General features: G+C 38.1%; 1 long non-coding RNA gene across 1 annotated transcript; it reads left to right on the forward strand.

The window, feature by feature from the left end:
- Window positions 1-5,332: 5,332 nt before the first annotated feature.
- Window positions 5,333-11,453, forward strand: LOC118558828. The gene is made up of 4 exons (XR_004928498.1): window positions 5,333-5,717; window positions 5,997-6,187; window positions 6,323-6,413; window positions 11,376-11,453. It is a non-coding gene; the product is annotated as an uncharacterized LOC118558828 (long non-coding RNA).
- Window positions 11,454-17,759: the final 6,306 nt, after the last annotated feature.

Here is a 17,759-nt window from a genome sequence, read left to right on the forward strand (position 1 = left end):
TTGTGCCTGAGCATGAAGCCATGCTTCTGCGAGACAAATTCATAACTTTAAGCTAATCAAGAAGACCAAATATGTAGTAAAAGGCCGACATACATATATTTAGCATACAAAAGACAAAAAGCTGCCGAACTATTTTATTTACTTACTTCCCCGCTCAGACCAGAAAAATGTCTTGTGTCTATATAAACTTGGTGCTATATAAACTTATCGGTTGTTTTCAAGACTCAGAATTACAATCAGACTAGTGAAAAATGATAAGCATTTAAAGATTAGCATATAACATTCAAAACATTAAAGGGTGAGCGTTTTAGTGATTCAAGCATCTTTACGATAGACATATAATGATCAAGATGACGATTACGATCAAGGAATACAAGGAATAACATGATCAATTATCTAGATTAGTAGCAGCAAGCGTCTATTTTTCAAGGTATAGTAATTACATGGCAATCAATATCTGTAGCAATTGATAAGTATATATATTACAGTAAATTTTCCATATAAATTTTTGAACTAGTCAATCTCAACATTTTTATTGAATAATGACTTAATATATGCTTATGTGCATTTTATTTTTGTTTCATCTATTTTTGTGTCTGTTTGTCACAGTGATAGCCTTCCCGAGAAAGCCTTTTTTTCCTGAAAGTCTGTATTTCCTGGTTTGGTGTGACCTGTATACGTCCCTGATTATAGCAGTTAAAACATATGGTTGCTGCGGTAGGAGGTATGTTTGATGATGTTTTCAGTCCTTAGACTTAGACTTAGACAACTTTATTGTCATTTTGTATGTACAGAGTGCAATCTGGCTGTTTCCAATCACAACCAAGGATGGTAAGCCCCATTTATGCCAGTTTAAAGGTGTAAACATGTGTTCAAAGACAAGGATTTGAAAATTTTAAAGTAGTCTATATCAGCTTACACATTGCTTAAAGGACAAAAGGGCAACTCGCCTGTTTTGACGAGGTTTGCAGATATGGCTGTCTCTCTGTGTTAGTCCTGTAGCTTGCTAATTTCTCCTGCATGAAAAGGGTCAAGTAGAACTCTTTTCCATGGTCTACTCGGATTTGGTCCCACATTCCATATTGAAGGACAGCACTCCTGGAAAAAATCAACACAAGTGTGGTAAGTCTCCTGTTAATTACTTTATTTTTCTATTACAATTACTGATATGTCCGTAGTCTATACAGTGGATAGAGGACAGCTGAAATGGCGTAACCCTGTAATTATAAAGATGCAATGGACTGCAAAAATGTGGACCCAGAATTCAAACCAGACAAACAAAATCTTAAAGTTATGGAGGTTATTTATTAAATGTTCAGAATAAACAGCAGAAAACCAGAGCATGAAAAGTAGACTGGAAGAAAAGGGCAAATTAAAAATTTGAAAAACCCAAAACAGTCCAAGGTCAAAAACAGGTATATTAGAAGGTGAAAACACATCCCAAGCAAAAAACTTGAAGCTGAGTCAAAAACATGTCCAAAGTCAAAACCATCGAGCAAACAATCTTATCAGGGATCATGCATATACTCTGGAAACAGGCTATGGATCAAAAACACTCAGTGAGACAGAAAGGAAACACAAAACAAGACTCACCGGTGGTAAAATAAACCTAGAAGAACTAACATGACAGAAACCACAATAACTTTACTAATATAATGGGCAGAATTATCTGAAATCTAAAGATAAACCTAAAAAAAAACTGAAATAAACAAAACCCTAAATCATTACAACAGTCCAAACACTAGTTTTTTCTTAACAGTATGTCAATGTCAGTTTGTGCCATAATTGTTGTTAAAATACACTTTCAGTTATTTTTCTATGAGGGTGACAACAACAAACCCTCTTGCTGCAACTGTTTAATCGACATCTTAAGTATGAGCTACAGTGGGGGTTACCTTTAGCCCTCAGTCTAAGATAAACCTGATTAAGTAGAAGATACAATTGATCTATATACTGTATATGTCTTTGTGTGTTATGTATTTAAGTCATTAAGACAGCACACTATAGATTTCATACTCTGAAAGACAAGGGGTAGCAACACAAATATTTAACACACATGTGTATATATGAATGTATTGGTTTAACCTTACTTTTCTGACTTGTCTATTCTCTTATAGAACAATAATAGTCCAGTTATCTATATTGTGTATACCCCTCAGAGATTGTTGTAGTTGAAAAATGTCGAGATTTAAAAATGCATTATGAAGTAGAGAACACAAAGTTACCTGTAGACCTTTTCATATATTGTCAGGTTGTTTTTCACAGGCATAGTGTAATGGCTGACAATTTTGCTGGAGAACCCGTCAACAGAAAGGACATGTGTCACGCCGAACATCACCAGTTTTTCATTTTGATCCAAGTGCAGTTTGTGACCCATGTACTCGGCACTATATGGTACTGGATTCAGGTTCTTTGATCTCTGTAATTTGGTAAAAACTTGAGACAATCAAAGTTATGGCATTTTCACAGTGGGGTGGGGGACAGAACAATTTTAAGAACAACAGTGTCCTTCTTAAATACAATTATTACACCTTGTTACACTGCCATTTTTTAACTGATCTGTGCCGAGAACGGTCCGAGCACAGATAAGTTAACCGTGCCGAGCTCGGTTCTTACGACCATTTAGACATCACAGTAGCACGGTTACTCGCCTCCTACTGATGATCTACGCTACTACAGCTCTGTAGGATTGAAGGAGATTCAATCAAAGTGGCGGCGCCCGTAACATTCATGAAGTTATGTTTATTTATAATTTTTATATTTCGTTGTTTGCGAAGACTCAGGTGAGGGAGGCAAGATTTGTTAAATTTCCTTGACAGAGACGGGTTTTGGGAAGTAGAAAAACAATAGTCTACACAGGGCTTACAGTAAGCTGAGTAAGGAGATGACGCAGTCTGCTCATGCGCTCTTTGTTATCAGAGAACTGTGCCCAGACCTACTCACCAACCGGTCTACTTTAGCGTGGTTTGGTTTTGTCTGGCGTGGTTCAGTTCAGTTTGAGTTCCATTTACACTAGATAGTTATCTCAGTTACTGAGCTCGGACCGGTCTCGGCACGATTAAAAATAGCGTAAATGGAGCTTATGTAGCATAAGGCCTCCAGTAATTTAATGTTTATTATTTGTACTGTGTAGCGTTTTAGTTAAACAAACATGGATGCCGATTAAACCCTCTTTGCTTGGTGCCACTGATCAGTTATAAAAATGCTGGCTGGTTAATTTTCAGAGTCTCACATGATTATGTTCAGACTGCTGGAGTAGCAGTGGTACAACCTACCTGAATGCGAGCTGCATGATATGGCTGGTTAATTTGTTTCAACATAGTACCAACTCGTCCCTCAGATGCTCTAATTCCTTTTGAAGACAAGTAACCGGTCATCATTCTCCTTCCATATTGTGGTCCTGTCTAAAATTGAAAAAGAATATTCATCCACTAAGTAATTTGCTTGTAAAATAAGTTACAGTAATTGAAATGTTTTGGGGGACAGTAAATAAGTGTCTTAAAAAACTTGTAAGGTTCATGGGACTCCTAAGCTTTACAGGAAAGGTCAAACTCTGCATCACACAAACGCATCTCACCAATAGTAATCACAATGTAAAGCAAAACTATCAACATTTATGATGAAAGTGTCAGTTAACCCTAGTACACCCTTCTCAGAGGATTAATCGGGGCAGGAATTGGACTGATCAGAAAATATGTACATTACTGCAATACAGCACATGAAATGCATTGCAATGGTTTAATAAAAAAATTATTATCATCACTGGACACATTTTCATTGATGTTCAGCCATACTCATAAAAATGTTTTTTTGTTACCTCAATAATTGCCTTGGCAATTTCGCATTCCAACTTGAAGTCGTGCACCTTATCCCTGGTTATTCCATTTTGGCCACAAAATTGCCTGATGTTTGAAACAGATACCCCTTTGGTCAATCCACAATCTAAGCTGAGGTAATTTGAAATATCAGTATCTGAATGCCCATGTTGGATCATGCTTTAAATGATATCGAAGTAGGGTAACAACTTAGACTCTGTCATCGTGCCAACTACAAGCTGATATTTTCTACCACTCTCCAAAAAAAAAAAAAAAAATAGTCTTCTGGAATTTGTACTGGATAGTTTTTCGCGCGTTTTACCCGCATCCGGTTTGCGCGTCAGCAAACCGCCAAAGGTTTTGCGCCAAGACTGCCATCAGAAGCCACTTGTGAAAAGTTCTGTAGCCTTCCACAGCTCCGGCATTTTCACTAGCAGCATAAGGGGTAAAAATGGAGACGGCTGTACTTTTTAGAGGAAACAAAAGAATCACGCTGAGACTTGATGACATGCGCGTTGAGAGAATCTCACGCATCTTTCAGGTCGGTTTTTAATTTTTGAAAATTATTTCAATATTCAGCGAGGTATAGTTTTACTGTTTGGGTATATTAAAACTCTCTCAGTCTCAGTGGAGCTCACTGCTAGGGAGGAAAGCCTTCCCTAATCAGTCTTGTTCCAGCTGTATGTTTACAGTCTTTTTAGTGCTTTACTTGTTTAGCAAAACTCGCTAATAAAACATCAATAACTTGTTTTGACTCTACAATTTGGGGATCACGAGCGGTGCCCCTTGAGCGCCCCCTGCCTAGCGGCCAAGGAACTGCCGGCCTCACCTACAACCAGTTCTTTGCTGTTTATGATCGCCCAGCAGCACGAAAACATGTTACCTGCACACAGTTTCTGCTTGGTACAATTTTCTGCTATTTCATCCCCACGATCAAAGCTGTCAATCAAACCGAAGGGCTTTCAGATGATCACTGCTGTGCATCACAGCGTTGTCTTACAGCAGACACAGTATTGGATACTTGAGTTAGCTGATCACCGAGTTCATTTTGTTTTGAAAAATATTACCGGATTCAGAGTGGAGATCAATAATTGAATCTTGGTTTTAAGAAGTTTACTTAGGAATTGTCTCGGTGAAGGAGATCACTGGAGCACAACAGTAGCTTATATATCATCCTGTGTTTAAAAAAGAAAAACAAAAACAAAAAACATAACATGCTGTCACCTTTGCATCAATTTGCACATTGTGTCATACCTTTACAATTTCTAAATGTATTGAATTTCACATCAAAATGAATTCGACTATATCCGAAGTCTGTAAAGAGTGTTTAAAAATGTAGTACTGTTTTCTAAAAATATCTTTTTTCTCTTAGTCTTAGATAAGAATTCACACTTCAGGAGACTTAGACATAAAACTTTATGGTCCTGTATTCTTTACATTTTTACAGACAGGATTTTTAAATTCGTATTCACCTTTGTTTCTCCTCATTTGCAGAATATTTTAAACTGTGAATTGATCAAGATTTAAAAAATTCCCTGTGTATTACCTTTGACTACCGCTTTGGATAGATACAAATTAATATATTTTTATTTTTTTTATATGTATTTATGAGTCTGGACTGACATCCATATTTTTTATTCTTCCTCCATAGCTCAACGCATCCAGTCTGTACCTTACAGATGCAGCAAATGTTGCATTTTTTCCCCTTGAAAATGGAAGTTTTAGCTCCATTGACCTACATAACCATGAGCACTATGAAGTCCATGGCGAAGCAGGGGAGACTACGGAAACAGTACCATACCACACTACCTCCCCTAGCACATCTCGCCCATTTTCTTTTCGTAGTGGCACGCCACCCACGGCAAACTTGATCACAGTGGCGAGATCAGCTTCCACACAAAGGTCATTTCAAAGGTGTGTTCAGATGTTAACAGTTTGTGTTTAATATAAATTAAATTACCTTAGTTCTTAACTTTGAAGATGATCCTTGTAGAATTAGATTTTAAGCAAACTGAGAAACTATATGTTAAAGCCTGAATTCCCCAACTGTGGGACATTAATGCATTTCTTCCTCTTATATTTCAGACACAACACAAAGTGCTGTGCATTGAAAGTCTTACATGGACTTGAACGTTGTGCTGATATTGCTGGTTTCTTTTTATTTGTGTTAATGCATTTTAGGGCTCTCCATGTGTCTGAGGCGAAGGAGGGAAAGCTTGTTTCAACACGTGTGGTCATGGTGCGTTTCACTGAGTCAGAGGCAACTGTGTCCATCATATTGTCAAAATTAAAAGTTGCCATGGCAGATGAGGAGGACTACACCCTCACTGACACCCTCGGGAATGAAATTGTTGAGTCTGAAGGGACAACTGGTAATTAGAATATATAACTTTTTCACAGACACCAAACTCATACCACTTATTCCATAGCATTAATGTTGTAAGTAGTGGCATTACATTATTCTTCACTTTAGCTAACTCTGTTTTCTCTGCATTTCTTATTTGAAGGGTCTGTGTACTGGACACAAAATGCCAGAAAAGTTTTGGCCGTCAAGAGATCGACTTTTCGAGAATTGCACCGGCGCCGTTCAAGCAACAGGTATTTGTTACACACTTAAATGACTCTAGTTTTTTCAGGTTTGTAATGAGATGTAAAGGACACACATACTCATCACAGCCAACGCAGCACTAATAATGTCATGCTTAGAAGAGCTGCCTCAAGTGGTGTAGTCTACGTGATACGTAGGTATGTGCCATACACCCACTAGAAAATCGTAGGAATTTCAGTAAAACCACTTGTGTTGGGTTCAGACAAAATACCTTTAAGTGTCATCTGCTTTAACCAACTGGGGGTTAGAGAAGATACAGCAGAAATGCAATAAAGCACAGAAGCACAGGTTTATACAGGAATCCGTCTTATTTTAGATGGTAATAGTAGATGATCGTCATCTGCTGGATGTCACAGCAAATGTAGTGCTAGACCAGGAGTGCCACTATGAAGAAAAACCAAAAGGGAGAACAAAAAGTTAAATGTAGAAATAAACACAAATAGTAAATTGCAGAACAATAGGAAAACTCAGCAGAGCACTAAAAATAGACGTTGTTGTCCTCCAGCAGTCTAAGCCTATAGCAGCATATCTGTTGAGATAGCTCAGAATAACCTAAACAATCACCAACTAAAGGCTTTGTCTAACAGGAATTTTTAAGCCTAGTCTTAAAAGTAGACAGGGTGCCTCATGGACCAAAACTGATATGTAGTTCCACAGGAGAGGAGCCTGATGAATATTATATGCGTTATTTGGCATATTAACTTGCAAAATTATGTGTTTTAAATACAAATTTTTCTTCCAAGGCTTGTCTGATTTGTTTCTTGTCATTTACACATAACAATAAGCCAAGTAAAGTAGAAGTTAGGGTTGAAACAGCAAAGATCTGTCTTTATCTGCAATGCAAAGTGCATTTAATGTCTCTAGGCAAGGCAAGGCAAGGCAAATTTATTTATATAGCACAATTCAGTACAAAGACAATGCAAAGTGCTTTACATGATTAAAATATAGCAAAATAAAACAGAATAAGAGCAAGTAGGAATAAAATATAGAAAGAAAATAGAACAAAAAAGTGGTGATTCAGTTAACTAGGACAGTTGAAGGCAATTTTAAACAAATGTGTTTTTAATCTTGATTTAAAAGAACTCAGGCTTTCCGCACTTTTACAGTTTTCTGGAAGTTTGTTCCAGATAATTGGAGCATAGGAACTAAATGCTGCTTCTCCGTGTTTAGTTCTGGTTCTAGGTATGCAGAGTAGGCTGGAGCCAGAAGACCTTAATGGTCTGGATGGTTTATACGCTGATAACAAGTCTGTGATGTATTTAGGAGCTAAGCCATTTAAGGATTTATAGACTAACAGAAGTATTTTAAAGTCTATTCTCTGAGATATAGGGAGCCAGTGTAAGGACTTTAGAACTGGGGTTATGTGCTCTACTTTCTTAGTCTTAGTGAGGACGCGGGCAGCAGCGTTCTGGATCAGCTGCAGCTGTCTGATCCACTTTTTAGGCAGACCTGTAAAAACACCGTTGCAGTAATCAATTCGACTAAAAATAAACGCATGGATTAGTTTTTCTAGATCCTGCTGAGACATCAGTCCTTTAATCCTAGAAATGTTCTTCAAGTGATAGAAAGCCGACCTTGTAACTGTCTTTAGATGCTTTTGAAGGTTCAGGTCTGAGTCCATCACTACACCCAGGTTGCGGGCCTGATTAGTGGTTTTTAGCTGAAGCGACTGAAGCTGTGTGCTAACTTTTGATCTTTCCTCTATTGGTCCAAATATTATTACTTCAGTTTTGTTTTTATTCAATTGGAGAAAATTTTGGCACATCCACGTATTGATTTCTTCTAGGCATTTACTCAGTGCCTGAACTGGTCCATAGTCACCTGGTGACATGGTGATGTAGAGCTGTGTGTCGTCTGCATAGTTATGGTAGCTGATGTTGTTATTTTTTATTATCTGGGCTAGAGGGAGCATGTAGATATTGAAGAGGAGGGGACCCAGAATGGACCCTTGGGGAACCCCAAATGGGATTTTTGTCATCTCTGATGTAAAGTTACCTACTGATACAAAAAAGTCCCTGTCCTTTAAGTAGGATTTAAACCAGTTGAGTGCTGTACCAGAGAGGCCGACCCAGTTCTCCAGGCGTTCTAACAGAATGGAGTGATCGACAGTATCAAATGCTGCACTAAGGTCCAATAGTACCAGCACGGTGGTTCTTCCACAGTCTGTATTTATATGGATGTCATTAAACACCTTGATCAGGGCGGTCTCTGTACTGTGGTGAGCACGGAAACCTGACTGGAAAACGTCAAATCGGCTGGTCGTTGTTAAGAAGGTGTTTAATTGTTGAAATACAGCTTTTTCAATAATCTTACTGATAAAGGGGAGGTTTGAGATGGGCCTGTAGTTCTGGAGTAGAAGTTTGTCTAAATTATTCTTTTTCAGCAGTGGTTTGATAATTGCTGTTTTTAGGGACTGGGGGAAAACACCTGACAGGAGGGACGTGTTTATTATCTGAGTCAAATCAGACATTATGACAGGTAAAACTTTTTTAAAGAAAGCTGTGGGGAGAACATCAAGACAGCATGAAGAGGAACTTAGCTGCTGAATGATCTGCTCTAAGCTTTTGTAGTTTATTTGGCTGAATTGGGACATTTTGTCAGGATAAGTTCCAGCTGAGTACCGCTTTGGTTCTGGAGCTGGTGTGGATGTACAAACTGATCCTCTAATTTTTAGGATTTTCTCAGTAAAGAAGTTAGCAAATTCGTTGCAGGCCCTGGTGGAGTGGAGTTCTGAAGCCACGGACACAGGAGGATTTGTTAATCTGTCGACTGTGGCAAATAAGACACGAGCGTTATTAATGTTTTTCTTAATGATCTCAGAGAAGAAAGATTCTCTTGCATTTTTCAGTTGTAAGTTATATCTGTTAAGTCTCTCTTTATAGATGTCATAGTGAACCAGGAGTCTATTCTTTCTCCACCTGCGTTCAGCTTTGCGACATTCCCTTTTTTCACTTCTAACTGATGGAGCATTTCTCCAAGGAGATTTTTTCTTCCCGTAAAAAACCTTCACTTTAACTGGAGCAATGCAGTCAATGATGTCTGAGACTTTAGAATGAAAGTTATCTACTAGCTCATCTACTGAGTTGCAGCCCAAGGTTGAGGTAGCAGAGTAAGCTTGAATAAAATTTTCTGTGGCATTGTCCTTAAAGGTGCGTTTTCTTACGATGTCCCTTTGGCTAAATGAGTCACTGGTAATGATACATTCAAAGGTAACGGAGAAGTGATCGGATAAGGCAACATCAGTTACATTGACCTGTGAAATGTTTAGACCTTTAGTGATGATTAAGTCTAAAATATGCCCCTGCTTGTGTGTTGGCTGTTTAACATGCTGAGTTAAACCAAAGTTTCTAAGTGTGTCACACAGTTCTTTTGCACTTCTGTCTTCAGGGTTGTCAACGTGAAAGTTGAAGTCTCCAACAATAATTAAAAAGTCATAATCAACACATATCACAGACAAGAGGTCACTGAAATCATTAAAAAAGTTTGATGTGGACTTAGGAGGCCTGTAAACATTCAGAAACATAGTTCGTACCGGGCTCTTTACCTGGAGAGCCAAATGTTCAAAAGAGTCAAATTTTCCCAAAAACACCTTTTTACACTTTAGTGAATCATTAAACAATGTTGCTACTCCTCCACCTTTCCTTTGCTGTCTGCTCTCACAAAGAAAATTGTAGTTTGGAGGAGTCGACTCCAGCAGAATAGCTGCTTCATTAGATTCATGTAACCATGTTTCTGTTAAAAACATAACATCAAGATTATTGTCAATAATGAAGTCATTAATTAAAAGGGATTTTCCTGACAGAGATCTAATGTTTAATAAACCCAGTTTATATGATTTGGTGGTTGATGGTGTCTTTGTGGCAGGTTGCATCTGACAGTTTATGACTTTTAAGTACGACTGATTATTCCTGTCTGTTTTCCTTTTGCTTTTCTTATTTCTGCCACGTATCATAACAGATATTCCATGTTCTCCGTCAGGAGGCCCAGGCTTATGCTGGTGGCGGTCTTGACTGATAAACGTACAGCCAGGGCCTGCTGCATATCACAAGGACGTTATGCGAAGGTCTTGTCGTGGGTCTAAGCACACTACACCCACGACAACGGTTTAGACTTCACCTATTGCTGGCTCTAAGAGCCGATGCTTTGAAGTAAATCTAAAGAGCGATCTCCAAGGTTTCAATAGAATTTGGAAAAAATTTATTTTTACCAGTATGTAGGCCATGCAAAGCATAAAAGTTTATAAAATAGGCTTTTACTATTCACTGAAAATGGAGGGAAAATTTGCTACTGCAACTGAAGACACCACGGTGATTGCAATGCTTCGCAGAATGTAAAAACATAGAATAAAACAGCATTTGGCTGCAGTTTAAATAAAGCATAAATAACGAAAATATATAAGTATCATCAAGAACTACTGATTTGAGTGGTAAAAGATTAGCAGTTATTTTTTGTAAAGTTAACATAACAGTTAAGGCTACAAAAGATACTGCAAAATTGAGAGTGCTTTAGGGATCAAGCTAGCTATTTGGGAACTGAGCCAAACTTTCCATCACTGATCTGAAGATTTGGCAGGGCACAAGAGTACTCGTATTCCAGGACACGCCATCCTATGGTAGAATGTGGCTATTACATATTCATTAACTAAATTCTGAGTCGGATGAATGGAGCCAGCAGTTAAATCCAGACATACAACAAATTAAAGTGAAAATCTATGCTTTGATTTCTTGCCGGCCAAAGTATACTCTAACCAGTTGACTTTTTGTAGAATTTGATTCCAACTACTATCAAGTCAAACCAAATCATGAATGGTCATTATTTCTCCGTTTTTAGTCTGACACAAACATCACTTGTCATAGCCCTTTTAACAATATTATCATGCAAAAAAGGTTGCAGCTGCATACTTCTCATACAGCTTTTTTTTGCTAATCCAATGCTCAATGTGCCAAATGCAGAAATGAAGAAGTGAAAATACTTTGTGAACATGTGGAGGAACTGCTGGAGGCATCTCAAGGGCTAGAAGAGGTTACCAGTGTTATAAGAATTATTATTCTGAAGTCACTATGGCCTCACACCACTCGGACAGAGGAGGCCTGGAGACCTGATGTCTGTGTATAAGATCCACTGTTTTCTGATTGCAAGGCCAAATGCTGCAGCTGCTGAGGGATACTGATTGTTTACGATAGACTGTCTTTGTTTTGTCTCATGGGAAGGCCACGGTGCAGTATTAGGGGAAGCCCGAAAAGCGAGGCAGACAGAGACAGGGCAGACAGAGACTGCAGCGGAACCGAAGGGTGCGATTACTTCCCATCTATGTGAATCTCTGCTCTGTTTCTCAATAAAATTGCTGGAACGTTATACCACCGTCTCGTCATTTAGTAAAGATGGGAACTCAGTTACTATTGTTTAATATTCTACCCAAAATTCCCACAACAATTTGGCGTAAACGAACAAGATCTCCGACCGACGAGCGAGGGAGTCCGAGGGACAGGAGCTGCTTTGGCCGGCCCGGAGAGGTTATCCGGCCTCTGGTACCCCGAATGGATTTTCAAGGGACGTGGAGGAGCTCCTGGTCTCGGAGCGTCTCTGGGCGTCGGCGCGAAGATCCGAACCTTTCTTTCATGAGACGGTAAGGGGATTATTTTCCAGCTCTTTTAAAAACAAACGCAATTGGTCAAAAAAAATGCTTGCAAGCTTTTAAATTTTAAACCCCATTTTAAAGTATACCACAAGAAATTTTAAAATTTAAAACTGTAAACCTAAAAGGTAGTAAAGTAAAAGCCGGTAGAAATAATGAATTATATTTAATCCTTAAGGCAAATAAAACAGGGTTCGCAATACCGAACGGTGACTAAGGTTTAAACATTAAACTAAAATTCAAAATTTAATTAGAATACGTTTTCAGCTGAAATACGGACTTTCCCACAAGGGGGGAGGAGTGGCAGAGTGATTTTCACCTGGAGAACAGGTGACCAGCTGAGCAGTTTGCAGCTGGTCCATTAAAGTCCTCTTGTCTTGGGTTTGTGCAAGAGGCTGTCCACTTCTGTTGTGGATGAAAGCGGCAGGGATGCTTAAGTCCTTGACTGTTGCGAAGACGTTTGCAGCTTTGATAAGTGGGGACCCCGACCATTATACCAAAAAGGCGACCATCGGATGTGAGGCCTTTCATTTAGTTGGTCGATCGTGCTAAAGGACGAGTAGAAAAATAATAATAAAACACAAAAAAAGGATAAAATAAATAAAATAATAAAAAAAGTCTGGAAGCAGAAGAGTCAGTGTAATGGGGGAAAGGCAGAGGTTTTTCAGGGTCAAGCCTAGCCCCAGGGTGAGACGTTCGATTTCATGCTGAAAAACGTAGGGGCCCAGACACATGGCATGCATAAATGATTTGATATGATTTGATTAAACATGCAGATTTCTCACATAGGGGTTATTATTATTACTATTATTTTATTTTATTGCAGTACTGCTACTAAATAATAAAAATAAAATTAAGAGAAAAAAGAAAAGCGAAAATTGAATAAAATGGATAAAACAAGGAAACGGAAACGAAACTAAAAAGGCGTTGCACCGGGGAAGCGTTTACGTGGGGACCGATTAGGCACTTCCGTTGTGGATAAAACTGGTCTAAACTGCTAATAGCGACGTATAACTTTCAAAAATGGGTAAGCGTCCTAAGTGTCTGCGAGACACAGAGTTGTATCCTTGCGGGACTGAAGCGTAAAACCGCGTGTGGACGAAGCATCGGGGGGTCGTAACCAGCGCACGCTCTCCACCTTTTAAACTAAGCGGGAACTTAACGCGTTGAAAACATCTTTCGGCGTTGACGTTTAAAAATTATGAAAAACATAGAACTATTTAAGATGGTGAAAAAGCAGGCCTGCACGTGTTTGTCTGTCTGAATGTCATCGTTTGTATGTAACCGTGCGTGTGTATGTATCTATGTAACTAAACGTTCGTCTGTGTGAATTAATTCGGGGTAAAAGTAATGTTCATGGTTTCAGAATGTTCATTTGTTTTGGGAGAACTGCAGCTCCGTAATTCAAATGACATTTTAAGCATGGACTATGTTAACAATAGAGGTACAGTAAAAGAGAGATTTAAATAACAAAGTTTGTTTTTAACATTAAATATCAGGACCAAATTAAATTGATACACGGAGAGATTAACATGGCTTGAACGGAAATATTTCAGCTTTGTTAGAAATTGGAAATAAGCGTTACATAAGCTTGTGTTTTACAAATTTAGGCTGAGATCCTATCACTTGTTTTTTAGCCCTAAAGTAATTTAAAATTACTGAGATCTCATTGCTTATAATAATAATGATTCATCACAAACCAGTCCAGTTGAAAGAAGTTTAGATATACAAGATTTTTGATTTAAATAGATGAGAAAAACTGTGCTTTGAACAAACTGTATGGAACTAAATATGGTTGCTTTTCTAAGGGTTTTCTATTCATTTGTTTTATTTCTTTTTACTTGGGATTTGAATGCAACTAATGAGAAATTTTGAGAAGCGTCAAAATATCAGAAGGCCACGTTACACGCGTCATCAGTTACAAAATCATCTGATGTTATTAGTTATGCTGAGCTGAGGCGATCCTCAGAGGGACAGTATAACCTGAGAAGGACAATAGATATGATAAACAAATCTGACCATGATGTAAACATCTGAATGTTTATGGCGAGGCTGGGTCTGTGTGTTCTGGCCTGGGGCACGAAAACTATGTCAGAGGGGAAAAAATAAATAAAGCCAGCTTCTGTAGGGGTTAAATTTTAATTCTAATCTTGGTTTGTTTTGGGTAGCCTTCTCAATGTGCTGAATTATGGGGAAAACTCTTATCATTTATAGAGAAACACTAAAAGCTCAAAAACTAAAAGGGAAAAATCATTGTTTTAAAGTTTCACACTTGACCAATTTAGATTGAAAAGGTATATATGAATAAAATTATTACTAACAGCAAATACACATGGTCAAAGGATCAGAAGGATATCAAAAAGGTTTGTAATAAGTCAAAAACCTATGTCATATTGGAAAAGACATAATTGTGCTCCTTGGAAAACAATTTTGTTTTAATTTTGTTTGGTTAATTTCTTTCGTTTTTTTGTTTTCTTTCTTTTGGAGGTGTTTTGAACAGAGTTTCAAAGGAAAGGGGAAGAATAGAAACCTTCCCAGGATCAGAGAAAAAAAAGGGAAAAAACATCACGTTAAAGGGACACTAAGGGGACCAGGGTTTTAACTGCATGCTATTAACACTCTTGTTTTTCTCTGAGTTATTGCTTTCAGATTAAAGGAGTTATAATCAGATTTGGACACCAAATTATACTTGGTTTTAACCAAGTTATGCCAGATCTTCCAGCAGGAAAGGTGGTGTCTTAAAAATGTTTGTTGCTTTCTGCTATTAACAGCTCTATCTTTCTGCTTCTTTTCTTTGCAAAGAAACCTGGTCAATATGATGGGATTGTGCTAACATAGAGATTTAGTCTCATTTTAGACATTCTCAGATGCGAGAGAATGCAGAAACAGTGCCGCAGTGCCATGGGGGCTGATCCTTGGGACAAGGACTAAAGGTGATGTCATTGACTTCAGCCTGATCCAGTTTTGAGTTTTATTTTGTCAGAGACAAAGTTTGATTTATTTTTTTATCCTTTTGTTTCTTTTATGTTTGTCATGTTAGAGGGAACACTGTAGTTAAAATGTTTGTGACTGCTTTGCTGTAATTTCTTTTCAACCTATGGAGCGTTTTCTTTGGCAAAAAATGCTGGCAGAATTCATTCTGTTTGCAGGCGTGAGGACTGGAGGATGGACTCTTGATGAGAAGGAGAATGTTGGGCTGCTGAATTTAGACATTGGACTGGAAAAGGACATTGAAGGACTATGACTGAGGCATCGGACAACCTTCGACAACAAACACAGATGAGTTCTGCAGACACGACTTCATGCATTTCACTTCAGATTTTGTTGTACACAATTAAAACAAAACACACATTACGAAACACATTAAGATTATGTAAAGGTGAAAACTTTTAAAGATGCAACTTGATGGAATCATAGAGCAACTTAATAAATGAAGTGGGTATTATATCAACAGTTAAATAAATAAATAAATTAATTAGTTTTCACTATATAAGTAGAGTAATCTGAACTTTTAAATAGCATTTCATTTAATAAACATCTTAAGAGTAAGCTGATTTCTGCTACTCTGGCAGGCTTCAATAAAATGCAAAGAAAAGGTGACTGGCTAAAATGGGAAATTTTGCAATAAAATTAGCATAATGACACATCCTACTAACTAACATGGGTAAATTTAGGATTAAAGCATCAGTGTACAATGGTTACAATATTTATGGAGATTTAATATCTTTCAACTAGAACACAAATAACTCAAAAGTCTTTTTAACCAGTTAACCTGTTAACCTGAGGGGTTTTAGATCGGGATAATTTAATGGTTATCGTCCTACATGCAGAAAATAAGTAGGATTAATTTAATTAGATTAGATTATGGGGACATTTTGGATCTGGTCAGGATGGTTTGGGGGCTGTGATGATAAAAGGGTAACAGCTTGAAGGTGATATCAATGAATGAAGGTTTTCTCTGAGGAACATTAAAGCAGCAAAGACACCCCACATTGGAACTCCTGTTTTGAACGGGACGTAAAGTGAGATCCTTACAATGAGAGACGTTCCACACAGGACGGTGTGGAGACCCCTGGGGCATGGCACCCAGGACGAGCTGCTGTGGACTTGACACAGCTGGTGGAACCAGAGGGACGACAAGGTGGTCCCACATGTCATCTGACACCTTACACTGACTGTAAAGGGTTCTGGGTTTTCAGGGTTGCTGAAAACAGAAAGCTTCAGAGAACCTTAACCCTTCCTGACCAGGCACTCAGAATACATAGATCATAGATCAGATTGCAGAGGCCTAGACAAATAGGAACGCAGAGACGCGTTCACCCAAGAACTTCTTAATAAAAGTCCTTAATCCTCAGTTTAAGAAAATAAATAATGACAATATACACAATGTAAGGTTTACTATATTTTAGGATTAATTTGGGAACTAATTCTGATTTGCTTAAGTAGCTTTAGTTGTTCAACAATGTTAGAACATTTTCAAAAAAACTTCTGTTCTCTCCTGCTCTCTGCTTTGTTTTGTGTTGTAGAACCTTGGCATCCTTGAACAGTAGCAGCATGGTATAAATATTTTGTCTTTTCTGTGCAGAACAGCACCTCACTTTAAAAAAAAAAAAAAAAAAAAAAAAGGGAGAGAGGGAAAAGGCTTTCACATGGAAAGGCTTTCTTTTTCTCAGTTGGGTTTTCAAAATAAATGGGAAATGACATGAAACGAATATGTTGATGAAATTATGTTGCAGAGAACTTCAACTGTCAGACAACAACAGTTAAGACACACATTGAAAGCATTCTGTTAAGAATTATTATGAATTTACTGCAGATACATTTGAACTTAAAGATTACTATTTTAATTAATAATTAAATTGCAGAATTCTGAAAGCTAAATAATTGTGCACAGAAATATCTTGAATGTGAAAGTGCTTGAAGAATGTTTTAATAAATGACACATGAAAGGGGTTTTGATAAGAACACTAATTACACCTTGTTTCTGTTCTCTAGTGGGAACAAGGACTCGTGTCTGCAGACCATCTTCACAAAGTGTTTTATTAGAGAGAAATGCAAAATAAAATGCTCAGTGCCCATCCAGAACTGAACACTTATTACCATCCAGCTCAATCGTCCAGCCTGCGTGGAGGAACCAGAAGAGGACTGGGGATGAAGAAGCCAGAGAACTCTGATTCCTTATTCTTCAACGGGAGGAGTTGCCTGAAGAGACCCTAAGCGCGATTAGATTAATTTCTGCCTTGTGCCTGAATGGCCTGAAGGCTTTCTTAACTTTGCGGTCTTGACGTTTAGAACTCTTCTCATATTGTGTTGCTGTTTGTTTATCTGCTCTGTTCCACTGACTCACATGTTTGATTTTTTTGTGTTATGAGATCTACACTTTAATATTACATCATGTTGATCAATATGGTTTTATGGTAAAAAAATGGAAACTGTTTGCTTCAGACACACAAGGATCTATGGTTTATGCACCTTTTTGATTTGATATAGGAAGAACCAGGATCGGATTGGCTCTAAAGATCCTTTTAATATTAGCTGGTAATGTTAACACTTAGATTCAATACAGGGTTTTCAGGCTCAGATTGGCCGAGAGCAGATCTCCCTGGGAGGGGGCCTTGCAGTTTTTACTGCCCCCTAGGGGTAGCGTTTTCTGGAGGTTCCCCTGCACGCACTGAACCTCTCCTGCCTTTGCTCCTGGTGT

Source organism: Fundulus heteroclitus, unplaced genomic scaffold (genome assembly GCF_011125445.2).
Source record: "Fundulus heteroclitus isolate FHET01 unplaced genomic scaffold, MU-UCD_Fhet_4.1 scaffold_162, whole genome shotgun sequence".
Lineage (NCBI taxonomy): Eukaryota > Metazoa > Chordata > Actinopteri > Cyprinodontiformes > Fundulidae > Fundulus > Fundulus heteroclitus.